Here is a 20,334-nt window from a genome sequence, read left to right on the forward strand (position 1 = left end):
GTGGATATTCTAATCAGCGATGTGAAGAAAGAAGAGCTATCATCGGCCCCTTGGTGGCACTATGCACCGATATGAACACTATTCAGACATTAAAGGTAGCAGACGTTTGTCATGTCTGGGTATTGAGTCAGAGGTTTAATCAAGTGGCCAGTGACTATGACCGTATCAGGAGTTGGAGAGAGAAAGATGTTGATGAAGATGATTCCTCTTTTGTTCAAAAGAATTCCTTTCCGCAGGTGGTGGGGGAAGAAGGGGTAAGGAGGGGGGAGTTTGGATGGAGGATGAGCAAGGAGATGAGTGTCAGCTGGTGTGTACTCATGTATGGATGCTGCCCCCCCACCCCAACAATCCCCTCCATGCTGAGCCAGTGGAGACTTTCACTGGAGCCACTCACAAGTGGTTGCCATGCAGAGCCACTTAAACAAACAGTCCACCCCCTCCGTGTGAACAGCAGGAGATCTGCCAGGCAGTGAGGAGGACTGTGGCCCACATCCTTCTCCTCCCTCTGTACTGAGGATGACACGGTGCAGGTATTTGCCGTCTGGGCTTTTGGAGCTATAAATGGACCATCTTATTCTCTGTATCTTTCTCAAACCAAATAGAGTGTGAGTTGGATTATTGAGCTCCATTGCATTATACTGTTCAAGAGTTTATATTTTCTTTTGAAGAACAATAGGTCTACCAATATATAAAACAAATTAGACTTAAAAACCAATAGTAATTGTTTTTACAAGGTAAAATACCCTATGTACAAGCACGCTGTTATTATGAGACATTCAATTGAATGGTAAATGGAGTGCATTTATATAGAGCTCTTTTGGTCTTTAAGACCACTCAAGGTGCCATAAGGCTAATTCACCCATATTCACGCAACACTACTATACACAGTACTTATTCTATCCCTCATTATTCACCCTGACAGAACACCTGTCAGGGGCATTTATGGTTCGGTGTCTTGCCCAAGGACACTACGGCATGCAGACTGGAGGAGGAGGGGATAAAAACGCGGACCTTCCAGAGGACCTGCTCTACCTCCTGGGCTAACAAAACACTGAGTGTAAACCGCATGTGACAATTTCCCATGTTTGAAGAATTTACTTCTAGAGCCAGACTAATTGATCGGCTGACTTTATCGGCTGATATTACCCTGTCACAGATTTTGGCATTGGTATATTTGTTAAGTGGTTTTCACCCATATGAAAGCATTTCCACAGAACAATAAGCAGAAAATTTGGTTCAGGTTAAAAACCCTGACTCACAATGGATTTCATTCGTTTTCCTACAGTGTCTGTGTCTTCCATGCAGTTTGCGAAATACCCAGTGGCAATTGGGGAGGACATGCAGCACGGTACAAGGATACCTATGTGTGTCTGCACCAATCCTGAAGTAGCGACTGGTCACCGCTGTAAACTAATCGCAGCGAAAACCCTGCCTACAAAATATTGGACATTGTAGGCTTTTAAAAGACCCCACCGAGATATTTCACACCGAGCTTCTACGTGTATAATGCTTTTTCGCTGGGCAGATATTTGTTTTATTTTTCATTTTTGTGTAACCCTGTTGTGCACTCACATCAAATTCTTCTGACTTTCTATGGACTTTATAAGGTCCGCAGGTGGAGATGGCTTTATCCAGTCCAATACAGCGAAGATTGCTCAGACCTACAGTATACATCAGGAAACTAAGCAACCACTACATAAACAGATGGCACAGCCCAGGAGAGCCAGTTCCTCAGGCCAGGACTCAGCAGTTCACTTACACCTCAAGGACAAGGGACACTCTTTTGAGGATGGTAATGTGTGTATTTTGGCCAGAGAAGACAGATGGTTTGAGAAATGAGTGAAAGAAGCCATCTTTATCAACCAGGAAAAAACATCACTTAACAGAGGAGGTGGTTTAATACACCAACTGTCAGCCACCTACAATATTGTCCTAAATTCTCCAGACAGCTCAACACCCAACCACACCCCAACTCCAGTGAGACTAATGACTCACACAATAGCAGGGTCGGTCTACAAGTTACAGGTATCAACAGTCTTTCAAACCTTGAATCAGAGGACCCCAAAGAGCAACAACTGATGGGGGGGGTCACCAACCTGCCTGTTTAACATAACGACTTTCAACACAGGTACAGACCCACAAAGGTTAAATACCTGAAACCTCCCATTATGCAGTTAGCACTGCCTCTTTGATGAGAGGTGAAACGTCTTAAAGAAACACAAGCAAGTCCAGTTGCCCACATACACTTGTACAACTTCTGAAGAAAATATGTATCCAGACTTTCTTTGTTTGGATTCCAAAGTTTCTCAGGAAGTATTTCAAAACTATGAGTGACTACAGTTGCAACATTTGATTGATGGCTGGAGGCTGATGGCTCCAAGCAGGAATGAAAAGCTGGCACACATAGCAGCAGTGGGCGACACACACACAAACACACAGAGACATGGCTCTCAGCCTCCACATCCTGCACAAGGACATAACCCAGACCTGGTCACTAAGAATATACACACCCCAGAAACAAAAATTACTGGTTCCAAGACCAGAACATATGCAAATGTCTTCACAGAATCAGAAAACAGCAAATGTCCATAATGACTTACATACCACAAGTGCAAACATAAGGATTTCAAAATGAATACGTAAACACACACATATTTGTTACCATGCTTTCAATCCATAAAACACTTCCTCTAAGATAATTAACATGGGGATTTTGGCTTGAATATGATCTCTTTGAAGAATCCAAAACATTAACGTCACAGATCCTCATCAATGAGGTTTCATTTAGTTTGAAAGATTGTGACAAAAGCCAAATCAGTGCCACATTCTGCACCATGAAGAGACACAGACATGTTTACTGGAAGCCAATTACCCAGGCCAACACACATCATCGCATCTTAATTATGTTTGTCTGATCTCTGACAAAGGAACGCTGTCATTGTATTTGTAGGGCCACTCCAGCATGACTGGGATTAGAAGAGAAGATAAATATATCATCCCATCACAGTCAATACTCAAACATGAAATAGTAACCGGAGCCTTCTTTAAAAACTGACCAAACAGTATTGAATGAGCTGCACATGTGTGACGACAAAGAACATTTTTAAATGAAGGAAAATATAACAAATGACAAAAAAATGTATTGGTGCTTTAAAGAGCATGAGCCTTGTGTATATAAAATCCTCACAGCCGTCAATGGCTCATCCTAAAAGCCATTTGCAACCAATTAGGGTGAGCTGGAAAGGCCGACTGTTTGGGGAAGGTTGTTTGGACAGTTTGCTGTGCTGCCAGCTCAGATGGCGCGGTTCAGCACGATGTGGCACCTCCTATGTGCTCTGCTTTTCATCTGTCAGAGATGAAGGGAGAAGGTACAGACTAGAAGAAAAGGAGAGGGGGGGGGAGAGAGCTTCACTGAGGGTGAATGAAAAGCAGCAGGTGATTAATTGGTGCCTGAATTGCTTCAAACAGGCAGAATGAGTCTTCATTCACATCTAAACACATTTCTTCTCCCTGTTTTTGGCGTTCCTTCCATTCTTAGCTGGTGTTTTTTAAAGGTTATATTTTTCTTCACTATTTTGCCTTTGTTTGATAGCTGTAGAGGAGAGAGATACAGACAGGAAATGTGGTTGGAGAGAGGAGATATAGGCCTACAGGGCACGCTGAAGCTTGTGTTTTTTGCATCACGACATTAACATCTTTCTTTGGAGGAGGGAAATGGCTGTACCGGAGCATTGTTGGATCTCAGTGCAGCATTTGACATGGTCGATCACAACATAATACTTTACAGACTGGAAAAGTAGGTGGGACTTACTGGCACTGTGCTAAATTGGTTCAAATCTTACTTACAGGATTGGGACTACTTTGTCTCAATTGGTAATTATGAATCTGGGCAAACAAAGATTACATGTGGAGTTCCTCAAGGGTCCATTCTCGGGCCACTTTTATTCAATATCGACATGCTCCCTCTGGCTCGGATTATGGAATATTATGACATCTCTTACCATACTTGTGCTGATGACACACAACTCTGTATCAGAGTGTCTTAAATCCTGATACAGGAATGTCGTAAATCATGTTTGGACTCAGTACTAAAAGGTGGAGGCTGGGGTGGTGGAGGCAGCAGGGTGTGGGTGGCAGTGTAGCCGAGCAGGGATCAGTGAGGAGGAGGTCGTATTTAAAGGGGCCGCTTTGTTGAGAGAATGGGCTGTGATTGGTGAGTGACTGACGAGCACCCGTAAACCAGTAGCTGACAGCTTATGACAGCTGAGCACATGACTCTGTGTCCTGCATGAGCTAACGCGATGCTTCATTTCATGCATTTCCTTTCAGTAGGTTAGATTACTGTAACCATGTCTTAACAGGTCTTAACAAAAAAGCAATCAGGCAACTGCAGCTTGTTCAGAATGATGCTGCTAGAGTCCTTACCAACACCAGGAAAATGGACCATATCTCACCAGTCTTAAAATCACTTCACTGGCTTCCTGTGTGTCAAAGAATCGATTATAAAATCTTACTACTTGTCTACAAAGCACTGAATGGTCTCTGGCCTAAATACATCTCTGAGTTACTTGTTTGCTTTGAAGCATCCAGACACCCCCGGTCCTCTGGGACAGGTTTACTCAGTGTTCCCACTACAACATTTTTGATATTGTGACATCCCTAGTAGGTCACTTGACCTTGAACTTTGACCTTTGACCACTAAAATCTAATCAGATCATCCTTGAGTCCAACAGAACATATGTAAAACAATTTAAGAAATTCACTACAATTGAAGAAAATTGTTTTTGAGATATTGTGTTCACATCATGCGCTCATCATGCGCTCCGCAGAAAAGGTGATTGGCTGCAATCTGCCCTCTCTCCAGGACCTGTACGTCTCCAGGACTCTAAGGCGTGCAGGTAAGATTGTGTCTGACCCCTCCCACCCTGGACATGGACTCTTAGAGCCACTTCCCTCTGGCAGGAGGCTGCGGGCCATCAGGACCAAAACGTCACACCACAAAAACTGTTTTCTACCCAACTGCTGCTGACCCTATCACTGGACTGCACTGATGTCCGCCCCTGTGACTGTGACACTTTAACACTTGAACTTCCTGTGGAAAAATAACGGACTAACTGTACATATTGCACAATCCATCTGCTGGTGCTTATATTATTATTATTTAATTTTTTTATATTAAATTTTTGTTTCCTATTTTTTATATTTGTACTTGCACAAACACACCATAACAATACAATTCCTTGTATATGTAAACCTGCTTGGCAATAAAACCTGATTCTGTAGCTTCTATATATATATATGTCAACTTGGCCCCAAATGGTGCCACTTCCTGCCCCTGAGCTGTTGTTGACATCTGACAGCAGTGCCCCGACAGCTTTGGACTGGCAGCTGCTTCTGCTCACATGGCCATGTTTTTTTAATTGCCAGGGAAATGTTTATGCTCTACATCTCATCAAGGGAATTAGGCACTGGACACTGGACAGACACACTGTAGGGCATAAGGGAGTAAAGGAGAAAGGGAGAGGAGAGGATGCTGCTTTCATTTTATACAGATTGTCTGCAGGTTAATGTGAGCTAAATTCAGTATTTCAATGCGCCCTGCTGAAAGAGTGTGAGCAATATTTTCATGACAGAAAAGAGAGAACACAGAGTTGTTATGTCATGAGGCAATGTAACGATAGGAAACCACATTTTTACATTATCTGGAAGATTATATTACTGCATTTACAGAAAATAATGATTTAGCCTTAACTTGATCAATCAATCAATCAATCAATCAATCAATAACATTTTATTTGTATAGCCCATATTTACCAATCACAATTTGTCTCATAGGTGCGACATCCCCTGTCCTTAACCCTCAACAAGAGTAAGGAAAAGCTACCCAAAAAAACTTGTAAAACGACACCAGATTAGTTTCCAGGAAATATCATTAAACTGCAGCACTTTGATGAGGGGAGAATTATGCAAATGGTCCATGGATCAGACAAAGTGTGAAAGCAGAGCAGTGGGGTTAGGAATCCAGAAATGTCTGTTGTAAAGTTTTTCATACATGTGTGCTATGACCATGAGACTCTGTCTAGACTTAGTTCAGGGAATTACAATGGAACAACCAGAAAAAACAATGTACAATTTGTTCAGGTATGAACTTTGTTTGTGAATGAATGACAATAAAGTAAAGAATGGAATTGACGAGGCAGAGCAGGCATGCTAATCAGCTATACACACACAATAAGGGCAAGTGCACAATAGTGTAAATAGTTCCGCAAAACGTGCAAAATCACTGCATTGGTCCTTACCAGCTCCACTCAATTATATTTTCATGTCAACGTGAAATCCCGACCACTTTTTATCTGGCAAGAAACGTTAGCAGTGACATATCCACTCAAGACGATAACCCAGCTCTACAGCTTTACACAACTCTTTATTAGCTCATAGTTTTGGTTTCATTCAGTCTCAGCACTCCTTTCAACCCTGCTTCCTTTCAACTGTTTCGAAAAAAACTGCCTGATGAAGCCCACTGTGTGATATCTGACCAGCGCCACACTATCATAGCAGCATAGTCAAGTATTTAACAGCTAAAAAGCCAGCCATTTTTCTGAGGAGTTGGTGGAGAACAAAACTGAACCAAGATAAATAAGACAAAGAATATTGAAATTACATTCTGGAGGTGGCCATACACAAAACTCAACTCCAATAATATTTAAACATCCGCAAATGGGTCAGAACCTGTGAACTCAGAGCTTTCAGAAAAAGTTGATGTCCAAGGTTGTGAATACCACAAGAGAGAAGTTCACCTCAAGGACTTTTCACGTGAACGTGGTGATCACAACCCCATTTGAAGCATATCACCCACAGTGATGGTTACACTACAGCTGCTCTCTGATTTTATACCTTGATGTATTTAGCCTGCCACTTCTCAGGTTCTGTTTGACTTATTCCCTGTTTCCCTGCGCCTCAGGTTCATTGTTCAACACCTGCCATAACCTGATATGCCCAGATAAGCATAAGTTTGGATCCAGAACTGGCTGAGTGTGCGTTGCGGAACGTCTTGGTTTTCATTAAGGTGCCCATGTTATCAACTGCGTCTCAGGCACCTGAGCCACACTGCTCTTCTAGAGAGTTGAGGTCTTGCCTATTTTCCCTGTGTACTGCACGTGGTTCACAGCAAACTAGACAGTGAAAATGAACTTTCACCTCAGTTTCAATGTCTATATCTGTCGAATAAGTCACAAACATAAATACTTGCAACATTTCTTGTACCTTCAAAGTAAAAGGACTCGTAGTTTCTGTCTTTATTGTTATTGCATGACCAAAAGATGCACAGCTTCATAGCATAATGTCCTGGCATTTAGTTTAGTTGAGTATATAGCCCTACTTTTATTCAAATACAGTAGTCACACTAAAAACCTCACGTAGCAGCAGACAGGCTCCCTGTCTGAACAACAGACGCCTGTGAGACGCAGCAGGTCAGCGGCGCAGATGTCACGGGCTGCACAGGCAGCCAGTGTGGCCAACCAGCTCAAGCTCATTCCCCTTTTCGCGAGTTACACTATTAATATCTGAAAACTTCTCAAGTCTCTGTGTGTGCTGTATGTTAGCCTTAAAGGTTGACTTGACAAAACCTGAAACAATCAAAATGTTAGTTTTCTAGAGCAGATTATTGTACATTCCATTGGCCAGGCTAAGAGCATGCCTGTTAAGAACAAGCTGCAAAGCCAATATGCCTGGTTGTCATCTTCATTTTTTGATTTGACTTTTTCAGTTTTGAGTCTCACATATGACGACAGTGTGTATTTGTGTGTGTAATAATATGATAATATAACAGTCCCCATATAGGTCGCTGTATGCACGTTCAACACATATGTCTCAGGTGTTGACACAGCACAAATGTCATCATCTGTCAAAGATTGACAGGGAAGCGAGTTGGAGGTGCCGGCATGAGGTCACAGTGTCTCTATATAAAGCCTGAGCCTCAATGAATCTGATGTGTGTGAGCCTGTTGCAGACACCAGGCAGACAATGGCCTAGTAAGTGTCTGCCACTTCTCCTTGTCGCCCTCCCACCTGTGCCGTCTCCCTCGCCATCCATTGTTCCCATGAGATGCCCTGTCTCCCCATCTCTCTGTCTGTAAAACAGGTCAGTTGCTCATCACTGTGGCACAGAGTGAAGGCAGAGCAGTGAGAGGACTCCAGACCCAAGCTGGAAGAGCACCTCTTTTATAATGCAGCATGTTCCAATCTTGTGAACAGCAAACACATTTCACCTTCTAAATCCTTTATTCATCTAGATCATGAATAAAGGATATAAAAGCAATGCTGCAGTTTAGTAGTGAAACGGGTATTATCTAAAACAAGCTAGTTACAAGCGGGAAATATCTATACCAGTTCTAAATTACACACTCAAAGGCAAAGTGAAGACCCTCTCATACAAGCAGCAGTAACTACCAGATGGAGATAACGGAACGCACTTTGGGACTTAGAGGGAGTCGATAGGATGAAATAAAGGAATGGAATTGAAAGACGATTTTTACTTTTTATATTTGAACTTAACCAGTGGCTGAGTGATTGCTCGAGTAACCACAAAGAAAAGATGCTGTAGTGGTAGCCCAGAAAGCTGGAGACAAAGTGGTGGGTGGTGGTTGTCTGAATGTATACATGCAAACATCTGTGAGTAGACTAACTTCACTCCCACAGTGGCATATAAGAAGTGGTGTATAGTTTGGGAATGCAGCCTATAGTGCTTTGTATATACCTCTATTTTAAGGGGCAATGCTGCATTCTGTGACAGCTACACACAGCTAACGTGATCCTGCTCTAAAGATTCAAGAGTTTATTGTCAAATGCACAACAATTACATTAAGCAGTCGCTGGCAATGAAATGCTTGGGTCACATGCTCTCTTATAGCAATGCTCAGAATATTACAAGCAAAAAGATATTGAATAAAATATATAAAATAGAATATCAAAAATTTAAAATAGAAAATAAAATACATATATCTAAATATATATATACACCTAACGAAAAAAACAATAGTGCAATTATGTGTAATAGTGCAAATATGCTAAGGTGCTGGTTTGTGGAGTTATTGCAGATTGGAGGAGTTTAAAGGTTTTATGGCCTGGGGTCTCTGAGCCTGGTGGTGCGGGCCCGTGTAGCATGTTTGGGATACAGTGGCTATGGAGATACCATGCTGGGCCCACAATAAATTGGTCAGCACGGGTTGCTTGCGTTTTCCCTACAAAGGGTTTCTGCGGATCTTTAAAAGGTTTTAAAAAGCCTAAAATCGTATAACCTGAATCATGTTTTTCACAGGTAAGCAGCATAAAGATCCAATTTATCCATAGCTGAGCCCCTGTCTCCAGTTCACTCTCCTTGGCTGCTAGACCTTCCAGATGGACAAATACCATGCAAGTGTACATCAAGGCTGGCCGAGGGATTGCATTGTCACAGAATTTGGGACCATTTGGGACATCAGGCAGCTGGGACAGCAAGAGTTGTGTATGGTAAGAGGTCTCCCTGTCGCCACCAGACTGAGTGAATCTTCAAATTCTATTGATAGAGACTGCAGTTGAGAGACTAACAGAAGCATTGGATTCATCACTTTAATACTTTCACAGTATGTATACAGTGACTGAAGCTGCTTCATAATTTAATTTGATACAGATATCTAACTTTCTTTAATACGGGGCTGTTACTGTAGCCTTGTATACCTCATTAAAATGACAAGTCCCCATAGTGTAACTGTGTGTCCCTAAAACATGAGCAATCTAAACTAAACACACACGTAATGTGTAGTCATGTTCAGTTGAGTGGAAGAACACAGATAGTGTGGGCAATATCAATAAAGCACAATATGGGCTGATGCGTCCGTCCAATGTGACACTGGAGTATTAAAACCTTGTTTCTTATGGCCCTGGTCACCCCCAGCATCAAGTACAAATGGAAGATAAATATGACTCACCCTGTCATTACCCCATGTTCAGACTGAACCCGACACTATTGCAGCCTTGTCATTTCAATGAGACCACTGCATTGGGACAAATTCCCCCAAAATCCAATTCAGCAGCATCCTGCAACACACTGGACTGGCCAATAGACACAAGCACTCATTCCAGGTGGAGTTCTGGCATCTGATAAACCTCCAAAGTGGATATATTGTTCCCAATAGACTTCATGCAGGTTTTTGTCTGAACGGCTCTTTAGTCTGGCTCAACTTAAGGTTGCCTCTTTAAAGTTGATGGTGTCTATTCTTGTGCACAGCATGAGTACAATCCTGTTCTGTGACAGTTTCCATACTTTTCTAGGAAAATGTTTCTACTATTAAACCTCATTGTAGCTGTAAAGCATGTGATGTCACATATACTAGGTTTGGCTTGTTGGTTTGATTTGCTATCCATATGAATAAAAGACATATGAAACAGAAGAGTATTACTTGTGTTCCTGCTTCATGTTTCTCTAGAGGAGAAAAAAAAACCTTGAACCAGATACAGATTTTTAGATACAATGTTTAATGTTTCAGCATTGTGTTTTAGTCTGGTCAGGCAGAAACTGAGACCTTTGGAAACAATGACCCAGCCGATGATAGGGTCTTCACTCAGTCAGGACTCGACTACGAGTGGTGAATGAAAAAGCATTGTTAACACTGTCAGTAACAGTCCCACCTTGTCCTCGTCCCTTCGCTTACTTTTCACCATTGCTGTTCCTACTTTGTAGTATTTTCAAAAACAAAAAAACACAACTGCAGAGTAGACAAACTGCTTCCTGTTTACACCCATTTCCACAGTAACACACCTGAAAACCCATTTCATGTGGATATTCATGTAAACCAGTCGTGTGTATGGTATTTTTAAGATTACCAACAGCTGAAATTCAACTCCAGTGCCACAGACTGAGTTCTAGTATTGTAGTTGGATAAATGAAGAAAATAATAATGCATTGTGGTTACAGATTTTTGATTTATGACATTGTCATTTTATATTGTTGAGATTAAACTCTTTTTGCAGCAGCAGCAGCAGAAGGGCCATCATTAATCTCCCAAAGTTTATGGAGATTTTCTGATCTCTGAAAATACTCTTCTGTTAGATTCACGAAAAGCCATGATTCATCTTATCAAAATCCTTTGTATGTTTAATTCACAGTTTGGTTAACAACTATACACACTCAACAGCCGGTTACGTTTTTCTAGATGCCTCTCACACACACACACACACACACACACACACACACACACACACACACACACACACACACACACACACACACACAAGCACATGTGCAGTAGGGTTGAGTGATGCACAGCTCCTCCCACACACTTCATTTGACAGCACAAGGATAAAAGTTCACATTTTTCCATAACAAGCCAGCAACAGCTTGTGAAAATGAGAGGACAGCATTTGAAAGCCAGGGAGCAGCTTTCCTCTCAGAGATACGCTTATTTGAGGAAATGGCTCTTCTCAGGGCACAGTAGTCTGCTTTAAAGGAAAACAGTCATGATAAAATTCTGGCTGGGATGTGATCTCACAGAGTCCTGCTGAACTACCAGGCAGCTGGCTTCTGCCTGAACAATGCGGCCTACAAGCTGCTAATTTGTAGTGCGGAAATGTAGCAGAGGCTGAGATCACAGGTCGTCTCCCTTGGTCACCGGGGCTCGAATCCCAGCAGTAACAAAAGCAAAGGAGCGAACCGGGTTTTCTCACACAGGCCACATCCCCACGAACCTTGAAACTTCACATTAATAATTTGATCAGCAATACAATCCATGTTCGTGTTGCCTACTTTTCAAACAGAAAAGTTATGAAATAGTACCAAAACAATAATTTGATTGAATTTAATTGAATTTCTAACCATAGAGCCTTTTTCTATCTTAACTAAGGTCATATCATCTTGATCCAGCAAATTTAGTTTTTCTTTTGTAGATGGAAATTTACATAGTTTTGGTGCTTAGTACTGTGGTGTTTCTTCACTGCACCTCGCAGAATTGAAACAAACAAGCATAGACAGGTCATCTACTCTGAGGTAAATAATTTTTCTAGGAAATATCAGTATTACCTGAGAGAGTCCACAAGTGGACTGAAGATCAATCCCTCATAAATAAATAATATCAAAATAATAAACAACACCAGAAAAGTAATGGCAAATGTTAACAACAAATATAAAACTTGAGAGCTTATATCAATGCTTTCACAGTCGCTCTCAGTTTTTCCCATTTCTTCTTACAATGGTGCTGGATCAACACTCTCATGGTTTATTCATTGATTCCGGCAGCAAAATTAATAATGATCTAATGAAACTGACAATGTTCATAATTTCAAATAGCCTATACTATACCAGGATACTATGTTAACTTATGACCATCTACGATCAGCTGCCACCACAATCACAATCCACCATCACAACCCACCATCAGCTGCCACCACAATCACAATCCACCATCACAACCCACCATCAGCTGCCAGCACAATCAGAATCCACCATTATAACCCACCATCAGCTGCCACCACAATCATAATCCACCATCACAACCCACCATCAGCTGCCACCACAATCAGAATCTACCATCACAACCCACCATCAGCTGCCAGCACAATCAGAATCCACCATTATAACCCACCATCAGCTGCCACCACAATCATAATCCACCATCACAACCCACCATCAGCTGCCACCACAATCACAATCCACCATCACAACCCACCATCAGCTGCCAGCACAATCAGAATCCACCATTATAACCCACCATCAGCTGCCACCACAATCATAATCCACCATCACAACCCACCATCAGCTGCCACCACAATCATAATCCACCATCACAACCCACCATCAGCTGCCACCACAATCATAATCCACCATCACAACCCACCATCAGCTGCCACCACAATCAGAATCCACCATCACAACCAACCATCAGCTGCCACCACAATCAGAATCCACCATCACAACCAACCATCAGCTGCCACCAGAATCACAATCCACCATCACAACCCACGATCAGCTGCCACCAGAATCACAATCCACCATCACAATCCACCATCAGCCGATACCACAATCACAATCAACCATCACAATCCACATTCATCTGCCACCACAATCACAATCCAGCATCAAGATCCACCAAAACTACATCTGATCCCTGATCCACCATCACGGTCACAATCACATCTCTCACATTATAATCTTTGCAGATACGCTCATGCCAACCCCAACCACCTCCAGATGTTAGGCACTGAAGGGGTTTTTCTACTGTTTTTACACATGCAGTAGATTTCCCCAACACCTGCATACACATGCAAAGGTGGAAAATGGTTGTTGTTCATCTATAAGTTTGATGTCAGGAACACTGTTTTGCAACCAGCTTTGGTTTAAAACATACCTTACTGGCAGAACATATTTTTGTTAGCCTCTGTGACCATGTTTCGTAAAAGCATGATAACCTTTTCGGCATTCCACAGGGTTCCCTTATTGGTCCTTTATTATTTTGCTTATATACGTTACCACTGGGAAAAATTATTCGTGATCATGGTGTGAACTCTCATTTTTATGCTGATGATACTCGATTATATCTGTCCGTAACGCCAGATGACTCTGATGCTCCAAATCAAGTTATTAATTGCCTCTCCAGTGTGGAACAATGGATGAGCAACAATTTTCTCAAATTAAACGAAGATAAAACTGAAATTGGACTACTGTAATGCACTTTATTCAGGATTACCGAAAAAATCCATAGACTGAGTCCAGCTTGTACAAAATTCAGCAGCCAGGGTTTTAATGAGAAACAGGAAAAGGGATCATATTACTCCAGGTTTAGCGTCTGTAAACTGAGGATTGATTTTATAATTATTTTACTCGTTTTTAAGTCTCTTAATGGTACCGCACCCTCATACATCTCTGACTGTTTATCGGAGTATGTTCCAAACCATCCCCTCAGGTCTTCTACTGAGGGCTTGCTAAATATCCCCAAAACAAGTACAAAATGTTTGGGGAAGCAGCTTTTTCTTGCTATGCCCTAAAGGTTTGGAACAAACTCCCACCACACATCAGACAAGCTACTTCTGCTGTTAGTTTTAAGAGACAACTCAAGACCTATTTCCATGAACTTGCTTTTAATTAATTGTATCTTCTGTTTTTTAACACCATTATCTTTATTCTATTTTTTTAACCTTCTTAACTTCTTATTGATCTTATGAGCACTTTGAGCTACATTTTATATATGAAAGGTTCTGTATTAATACAATTTATTGTTAGTATTGTTGTGATTATTATTATTGTTATTTTTGATGTTATTGTTGTTGTTATTATTGACAGCTCTTGCGCCCATGAAATGGATTAATAAGAAAAGAGGATCATAAGGGGAACAAATGTGATTATTTTAAATATAAATGATGCATTGAAAAATATGATGATGACAATGCCTTCCTGTCATCCTGATCTGTGTCACAGAGAAACAACACAGATTTGTTGGTATGAGGTTCACCAGGCATCACAATCCAAAATAGCACTTAACATCTAGGAATATGGAGTATGAAGAGAGTGCAAGGTCTTTGAATAAAAACACTCTAGTCAGAGCAGTCTGATAAGATGAAATATTAAAGATAACACTATGGAGACATCATACTTTTCTGAGCCAAGTCACACAATCCATAAAGACGGGAGTAATTAAAAAAAACGTTACTGAACCCCTAGTTTTATTCAATTTCTCAATCCACTTTATGATTTACTAGACTGCTGAGTGATTCTTTGCTGATATGGAGTGCTGCTGATGATAGAGAGGCACAGACAACCTGCAGCATGAGGAGACCAAGCACAGAGGCTCTGCTGCTTCCAGGTGCTTCCAGGAATAGCAGAACCGCAAATGGCACTGGCCGGCAAAGTGGCCCGTAATGCCTGTTGATGGAAAACACAGCTGGCCAATTACAGCACCCATATCTAATCACCGGGGTCAAGGGTCAACTCCTATCCACCATTCATCTTCATTTGGCATCGCTGTCACAAGCTGTTGTCTCATCACTGCAGGGAGGTTGGGAGATCTTAGTGTTCAGTCAGGAGGCAGTGGGCAGAGAGCATTTTGACACACACACACACACACACACATACACACTGGTATTAACATGTGTTTTTTGTGGACCGACAGGTGCATGTACAGGTGTGAACGCACAGATAGCGGACCGATCACGGTCTGGACCACTTGTGTTCACATTCTTTTAGCAGTGTAAACGAATGTGGTCCTGACCAATTTGATGGACCCCCTACTCAACTACTCCACTGCGTAAAGCAGTAATACGGGCATTGGAAAGTTTTTATATAAGTTTATGTATGAGTGTAACTTAACATGACAGAAAATAAAACTTATGTAATAAAGTTACATGACATTTTTATATGTAATTTAAAAGCATAAAGTTAGCATTTTAGGCAAATATTTAAATTGTGAGTGGATGAGAGAAACATACACGCACACATGCTGTTGACATTCTAGCTCCATCAAAGCTGAGTGCATCACTCACCCAGACTTACACAGACTTACCACTGTTTAAATCAGTGTGTGTGGGTGAAGTGACGTGACATTAAGTGGCTAGTAAAGCAGTTCAGATCAGGGGAAGAAGTTCATATTCCTGAAAAGCTTGAACCCTCTGCTGTTTCCTCTCAAGGACAAAGGAGCAGTTGCTATTCAGGACACCTCGCTCGGACTATGTGCGTCTGTGTGTGTGTGTTTGTGTGTGTGTGTCCACTGTAACAAACACAATCCCAATCAATAATTGTACACATCTAAAGGATCTTTCCAAACAAAAATGACATTGATAGCAGTGCAAGGGTTTGTGCAAAAAAAGAAAACACTGCAGTGAGTGGAAATGCTCTAAAAACAGCTGAAGTTGTGATTTCCGATACCTGTTACTTTATATGTTCCTGTGATTTACGCTAACAACATATCAAACAACAAAGTGAAAACAATATGACCATGGGTAAGGGGTTACTTGTTGTTGTCCTCCTACAGAGAATCATCAGATGAACAGGCAGAAGCACAACTGTTCTGTCTTGTTGCATTCTAACTCATAGGGTCATTTGTTACCACAGCAGCAGCAGCTGTTTTCAGAGAGACAGCTGTAAAAGGTCAACGTCTTCTACCTGCACAGCAGCAAACACCAGATAGATTCAATAAGAGATCAGCTGGTGAACAAAGTGGAACATCTAGCAGATACAGAGGGACACTGGACTTCATTTATCAAAGACAACACCAAATGAATCTTCATGTTGCTCCATAATTGTTGGATGTGGAATTAAATTATAACCATTTAAAGGCTGTTACGATGGACTTTTTTACTAAAGGTTTTTTCATACTCCTGGCACAGAACTGGGAACTTCTGATTTCACGTCAGCCCTCTATAACCCAAGCTGGAAACGTGTAATCTTAAATTCAAATAATTGAATGATTTTGTTCTACCAATCGTTGGACTACTTTCATCTTGCTGTTTCCCATTGTCATGTTGTTGTATGGACTATTACACTTGGACTGAAAATCAGATGTTATTATGTCTGTGCGTAGACTAAATCCTTACTTACTCGCAGAACTCTAAAAAAAGTATAAACTGCTTGACAGTTTTGTGTCTGTAACCGCTGCGCAGGCAAAGCATATTTCCACCATAATTTCCCTTCCATGTTGCCATCACGCCACCGTCGTTAGACAGTCCTTCCATGCACTCACCCTTATATCCACATCAGTCTCTCTTGACTAGTCTGCAGTGCCAACGAAATTCCATTTAATCCCATTTTCCCTCCTTCCCCTCGTCTTGGTATTCCACTTGCCTTATTCCACTCTTGCTGTCCCACTTCCCTGATGTCCCCCCTAGATTCTGTCATCACACATGGCCCCCCTTGCTGACCTCATTGCACTCTGGGTATAGCAAACTGAGGAAAGTGAGCTGGATGTTGGGGCACTTAAAACCACAAATATATCTTATCATGGATATCAAAATGTCAAATAAAAGTCTAGTGTAGTTCTAAAAATGGGCCCCTTAATGAATCTTCAGCAAGTTTGCCAGGCACTTGCTTTGTTGACCAGTTTCACATATACTCAGGGCTGCATTGTTCAATGATCTTAAGTCAACCCAGGTTTCCCTAAACTATGTATGAGCAAGTGCACATAAAAGGGACAGTGTTCACTGCTTATGACCAATCGCAGACCTGGACAAGTAGACTGGCAGCAGAGCTGCATGTTTCGAGGAGAAAACTATTATGTTAGAAAAATGCGAGGAGTAAAAACACATTATCCAGACTAAAAGAAACACAGTTACAGCTGCTAAAAGCAGGAAGGACAGCTGGCAAAAGAAATGCAGATTGTGTGAATGTGTATGTTTTATAAAATGTTTTTGTAGTAAAAGTGTCCTATGATTAGGGAAAGAGTAGTATATAGAGTAGACTATAATTTGGTTTGTGTTTTCATTCCATTAATGTGTAATGTACATGTATTCTCATTATGTGAATGACGAGAATAACAGTGATGCTATGTTTCAAAGGAATTGATTGGTCGGTGGGCGGTGCTTTTATATGGGTTGATCTCTCATCTATCTCTACACTGTACAACTCACTTCTGACCAGATTTTTGTTGGTTTATCACTTTGCACACGATAGATATGCACCAACAATGCTGCTGACCACACTGCATCTTCATTTTCAGACCAGTAGACCATGGACACTCAGATGAGTGCAAGCACATTTGTTATTTACACAGCACGGGCACTGGACTGAAAAAATACTAGTTTCAGTTTACGACTTGGTGTCAGAGTTGGTATATCTTTTGTCATTCGCAGTGATTAAAAGATGTTGGCCTGATTCGAGGCCGCTCACTTGCTGTGAATTTTCTGGACATTTTCATCCAGCATTCTCACATGGGCTCATTGGGATATTTTTATCACATTTCCCAAACCTTTTGCTAGAGGGCTTGCAAGAAAAGTTCCAGAAAATGTCCGGAGCAACTGACTTTATGTATGTGCTCAGTGTATTTTTAAGAGCAGCTTAAATGTGACAGATGTGTGAAAAACATTCCATCTTCTGTCAGGACACCGGCTTTTCTAGGTTCCAGCTTCACAAACCCCCTGTGCAACCGCAAAGATCAGTATCGGCTGGCCACCTGCGTCTTCAATCAATTCTGGACCCGACCTGACCTGACACATAAGACTGGTGACCTGACCACTACGCTGATCCAAGCTGCTCTGACCTTCTGCCAGGTAGTCCGGGCACTAAATCATTTCCTCTGGTGTTTTCTCTTGTTCAGACCAACACAATGGTACAGACACACACTTGCTCCAAAAATGTTTGTCATGATATGCACAGCTGACACCTTCATTAATGCTGTAATCCTCTGACAGGACACTGGGATTTAAGTGTTAACTGTGCTTTTTCTTACACCGGGATGCGGTTCTGAAAGATTTAAAGTTTATGCAATGAAATAATTTCTTGAATAGCAGCAGATTAGTAAATCTTAGAAGCTTATAGGACAGGACATACATTTGCTTTTTTTTTAAGTCAGGAGAAAAGGAGTGAACCATGGAGTTCAGAATGTATCATTTCACCTGTATTGTTTGCAGAATTATAAAAGGTGCTGGTGTTCATGCAGCAGCTCCATCAGCTCTTCAGTGTCAATCCCATTTTCCTTGAAGCTCTTCAGTTTTCAATATTTACATGACACACAAATAAAATTAATTAATTTAGAAAAGAGTTAATTGTATCATCCATGGGGTTCCTTGGTGATAATTGTAATTTACACACTGATTCTAACACCGGTTCCTGCAGGTGACATTTCTCACAGGAATTTATCTGTCATGTTCGCTAGCTGGAGCTGACAGGCACCTATCAAGGTGATGAATAGATTTGGAAGTGCAAAGAGTGCGTTGTTGGAATTCACCTAGAGCTTTACCATACATTTTGCTTTTACTTCTAAATACTGAATGTGTCCATAAAATCATCATGACAACAGTGGCAGCTTTTTTAGTGCTTGCTCAGTCATGAGCATCATATTGTAGCTGATGGAAAAAACTACAAAAATAAGACCCACGTTGTAGTTGACCATTTGATCCTTCAATCTCATCCCAGTTTTGTAAATGCAAAAGCACTGGAGCATCACTTATAGAAAGACATTCTGTCTTTATTGTGTGCAGTGGACCCAACAGTATGTGTGTGTGTGTGTGCGCATGTGTGTATGTGTGTGAGTGAGGTAGGATTGAGAACAACAGATAGAGAGAGTGGGCAGGCTCCAGCTGTGGTGTGCTTTGAGGCAGAAGTGAGTGGAGGTGTGAATGCACAGCCAGGCACTGCCCCCGTCTCACCCTAACACCCCGCTCAGTACACTTCCTCCCTGTTAATTAGGAGAAGTCGTTGGGGGGTTGAAACAGCTGTCAAAGCCGTTGTTACATCAGAGGCCCTGTTCTTGCCCACGTTTGATTTTATCTGATGGGACAGTCTCATTGTGGCGACTAGGGATGGCCCACTCAAGGTTTTTTGGCCCACATCCTAATCCAAGTCTATACTGAGTATGTGGTATGTTATTATACAGAACACCCTTCTCAGTAGATGATTCATAACTGCCCTTAAATGGTTTGAGTCATATCTCACTAATAGAGAATTTTCCTATTTAATTGTCAGCTCCGCTGACATACCACAGGGTTCTGCTCTTGGTCCAGCTTTGTTCTCCCTTTAAAGACTTGCGGCAGGAAACATTATCAGTTATTTGAATTTGTGAAGATGATGTGCAAATTTACTTATATTTTAAACCAGATAATGTTGGTCATCTAAGGAATTTTATGAATAGCTATTGAGTAATGTCTTAATTTCAGAAATGACTTAATGTTAAACCTTATCACCTACCAACAAGCTGCAACCGTTTATTGGTCCAATGGCAAGCAATATTGAATCCAAATCCAGAAACTTGGTATCACATTTGATGATTCGCAACTCAATTGTTATGCTCATATCAATAACAATTTCACCCAAGAAATATAGCCAAAATCAAATCAGCTCAGTCTTTTCCTGACCTAGAAACGCTTATTCTCACTTTTGTCTTCTTACGCCTGGACTACTGCAACGTACTGTTTACATGTACAATCCTCAGTGTGTCGGCTTCAGCTAGTGCAGAATGCTGCTGCTCACACACCAAGCGTAGGGCTCATATCTCTCCAGTCCCTCCCTCACTTAAATGGGTGCCAGTTAAATTTAGGATTGATTTTAAGATTCCTTATTTCTTCACTCCCAGGTCAAACAACTGAAGTAGACATGGGGGTTTTATCAGCTCCAATTTGCAGTGATAGAAACATGAAACCCAGGTGATTGCGTTGATTTGGCAAG

At 41.4% G+C, this 20,334-nt stretch overlaps 1 protein-coding gene across 3 annotated transcripts in view; it reads right to left on the bottom strand.

Moving 5' to 3' along the window:
* Positions 1 to 20,334, bottom strand: part of scube1 (signal peptide, CUB domain, EGF-like 1) — a 101,574-nt gene that overhangs the window by 75,733 nt on the left and 5,507 nt on the right. The window lies entirely within an intron of this gene.

The sequence above is a fragment of the Hippoglossus hippoglossus genome, chromosome 23, assembly GCF_009819705.1.
Source record: "Hippoglossus hippoglossus isolate fHipHip1 chromosome 23, fHipHip1.pri, whole genome shotgun sequence".
Lineage (NCBI taxonomy): Eukaryota > Metazoa > Chordata > Actinopteri > Pleuronectiformes > Pleuronectidae > Hippoglossus > Hippoglossus hippoglossus.